The sequence below is a fragment of the Capra hircus genome, chromosome 3 (assembly GCF_001704415.2).
Source record: "Capra hircus breed San Clemente chromosome 3, ASM170441v1, whole genome shotgun sequence".
In the NCBI taxonomy this organism is placed as follows: Eukaryota; Metazoa; Chordata; class Mammalia; order Artiodactyla; family Bovidae; genus Capra; species Capra hircus.
Genome location: NC_030810.1, coordinates 73,166,780 through 73,170,655, shown reverse-complemented (window position 1 = coordinate 73,170,655; position 3,876 = coordinate 73,166,780). Strand labels below are relative to the sequence as shown.

The 3,876-nt window shown below is 37.6% G+C and overlaps 1 pseudogene; it reads left to right on the top strand.

Moving 5' to 3' along the window:
- Nucleotides 470-1,491, top strand: LOC108635650 (annotated as a pseudogene).

Genomic DNA, 3,876 nt, shown 5'->3' with positions numbered 1-3,876 from the left:
CTTACATAATTGAAATGCAGAGGGTGGAGGCCAGTCTGTGTCCCAAGAATCCCAGATAAGTGGAAGATATCTCATCACATTTTTATGAGTCCCTGAAAATCTTGGTATGGTGGAACACATGTTTGGGCTTTGCTGTTGACTGACTTTTGTCCTAATCTTATACCCATTTCTTAGGAGGTATATGACTCTAAGCAGTTACATTACATCCTCTTTAATTTTTTTTTTAATCCATTAAATGGGACAATGACACTTACCTCAAAATACTGCTGCGAAAGTTAATAAAATTTCATGTATTTGGTTGGTGCAAAAGTAACTGTAGTTTTTGCATTGTTGAAATTTCATATTTGATATTAGAATACATTTTAAATAAATGTGGTTATGTTATACATCATTTTAACATGCATTTCTCACCTTAGGTTTTTTGCTAATGACTTATTACATGCTGTTTATTTTGTATTTATTTTAGACTATGGAAATGATGTTAAATAAAAAGTAAACCCCAGCTACTTTCTTATTTCAGTTCAGAATGAGTCATAAAGCAACAAGGACAACTCACAACATCAGCAACACATTTGGCCCAGGAACTGATAACAAACATATAGTGCAAAGATGGTTCAAGAAATTTTGCAAAGGAGATGAGAATCTTGAAGGTAAGAAGTATAGTGGCTGGCCGTTAGAAGTTGACAACAACCAACTGAGAGCAATTATCAAAGCCGATCCTCTTACAACTACATGAGAAGTTGTTGAAGAACTCAACAGCAACCATTCTACAGTTCTTTGGCATTTGAAGCAAATTTAAAAAGTGAAAAAGTTCTATAAGGGGGTGCCTCATGAGCTGATCAAAAATCAGAAAACTCTGTTTTGAAGTGTCATCTTCTCTTATTCTATGAAAAATGAACTGTTGTTCATAGATTGTGATGTGTGATGAAAAGTGGATTATATACAACAACTGGCAATGATCAGCTCAATGGTTGGACTGAGAAGACGCTCCAAAGCACTTCCAAAAGGTAAACTTGCACCAAAACAAGGTCATGGTCACTCTTTGGTGGTCTGCTCCCTGTCTGATCCACTACAGCTTTTTGAATCCCAACGAAGCCATTACATCTGAGAATTATGCCCAACAAATCAATGAGATGCACCAAAAACTGCAGGGCCTGCCGCCAGCATTGGTCAACAGAAAGGCCCCAATTCTTCTCCATGAAAATGCCCAACTGCACATCGCCCCACCAATGCTTCAAAAGTTGAATGAATGGTACTATGAAATTTTGCATTACCTGCCATATTCACCTGACTTCTCACTGACAGACTATTGCTTCTTCAAGCATCTCAACAACTTTTTGCAGGGAAAATGCTTCCACAACGAGCAGGATGCAGAAAATGCTTTCCAAGAGTTCATCAAATCCCAAAGCACAGATTTTTATGCTACAGGAATAAACAAACATTTCTCATTGGCAAAAATGTGTTGATTGTAATGGCTCCTATTTTGATTAAGAAAGATGTGTTTGAGCCGTTATAATGATTTAAAATTCACAGTCCAAAACTACAATTACATTTGCATCAATCTAACAGACATCCTGCAGGAGCATGGATCCAAGGGGTTCTAGGTATAGCCATAGTAAGCTTCTTTTCCATAGACATCTTTTCAGCAAGCATTTTCACCAAGTAACTAATTTACAGTAACTCAGTTTTGCCATAAAAGGTAAAATAATAATAAATATAAGAGGGACATTGAAAAGGACATAATGTAACATGAGAAATGAGTAGGAAAATTAAACGTATAAAAGTGGGGGTAATGTGTCAATGGAGAAATGAATCCAAACTGTCAACCAGTTGTTTTATCTTTAATAATAAAACTGTCTCACAGCCAATCAGTTATGTAGCAAAAATGCTTGTGACAAAGATGTCTGTGGCAAAGATGCTTACAGTGAAAATATTGGACATGGATTCAGGGTGCCCCAGGACACTAACCTTTACAGGATAAATGGATAGTACACCCTCTATACTTACTTGCACACACTTACTCTCTAAGAGCCTCTGTTGCTCTGTAGTGTGGTCTTCCTGTGTTTTTCTGCATGACTTAGGCCATACCAGGAACATACCTTTGAAGTAAACCTTCTCTTACTTCTCATTTTTACCCCCACTGCTTAGAAAAATGGGAAACATAGGAAAGATTTTAAATGTTTGTCTAGTTAATATATCCAATGGGTACCAAAACTGTGGATTCCCCACTCTACTATCCTTCAGACTCATTTATTTTTCCTGGTTTAATCCCCTCAGTGTCTCCTCAGCACTTTCTAAATGAAGACAAATCTCCTAGAATAACTTACAGAAAAGCTCTCATTATGACTATGAGCACAGACTGTGAGGGGTACATCGTTTCTTCCCCAGGACTAATGAAATTATCTACAGAAATACTAAATAAGCCCATCTATAATAGGGACAGAAAAGAGTTTCATTTAAGTCAAGCAGAGGACTATAGCCCAGGAGATACAGATTCAAGAACCACTTGAACTGTGTTGAGTCAGTCTACAAAATGGGGGAGACTTATAAAGGAAAAATCGGCAAAGTTACATAAATTGTTTTTCAAGAATTAGGATTGGATCTTGCTGGATGTAAGAGTCTGCAATTGTTGCAGAATTACAAGGAGAAATCTTGAGATCATAAGGCTGCAATGGACAGCCATTAGCAGATACTGTTTTGGAAAAGGCTAGTAGTACCCTTAAGCCTGTAAGAGTTTAGAAAATTCAAGTTCTCAGTAGTGCAGGAATGTGTCTGAAGCCACATCCAAAATGGCTACCTGACTCCATTTTGGATGCCTGAACCGCAGTTACTTCATTCTGATTTTTAAATGTGTTTTTTTTTCTTTAATGGTTAAAGCAGATATTTAATAGGCCACAAACAAGCTGTTTTATTTAGCCTAAAGTTTAAGTTAAATCAATCGTATATAAGCCAGAATAACTTCCTTCTACCTCATTATATGAAAAATCCTCCTATCAAGGTATAATTGACAGAGTTGCATGATATTTAAAGTGTACATGATGAAGACTTGATATACATATATACATTGTCAAAGGATTCTAGGGATTGTATCTTGTCATCTCTGTACCCTCATTGTCAGATTGTTAATCATTCAGTAAAAATGTATAGAAATGTTTTGCATAAACTGGAGAACTCCCTCATGTGATAATAAGCCTATGAGTACACGTGGTCAGATAGTTGTGTTCATGAGGCTGTTGGCTTGGACTTGACTGCCAGGAAGGTTTTCTAGCCTGTCATATTGATAACCAGGTGGCACAGTGGTAAAGAATCTGCCTGCCAAGGCAGAAGAAGCAAGAAATGTAGGTTCAATCCCTGGGTTGCAAAGATCCCCTGGAGTAAGAAATGGTAACCCATTCCAGTATTCTTGCCTGGAAAATTCCATGGACAGAGGAACCTGGGGGGCTACCATCTATGGGTTTTGCAGAGACATGATGGAGCATGCAGGTACGCACAATTCATACAGAGATGGTGCTCCAACCCCTGTGCCACTACCTAAAAAGTGGAAAACTAGGAAAAACTGTCCATGGGGACTAAAGTAAGAATAAATCGGTGTGGAAGGAGATGACATTCTACAGTGAAATATTTCAATTTCCACTCAAACTCAACAACAGCGACAAATGATATCTAAAAACCTGTCAGAGAATGAAATTCCAAGTCCAGGAGGGAAAAAAAAAAAACCAACTTGTGACAAAAATGTATTTTTGTCTCTAAGCATCTGTGAACCAAGCAGCAAACAAATGTCTGGGACAGGAATGGACTGAAACACAGAGGGCCTTAAAACAGAATTTTCACGAAGAACCTGATTCCATCGGGTTTTCATTTTGGCTTCCAAATGGT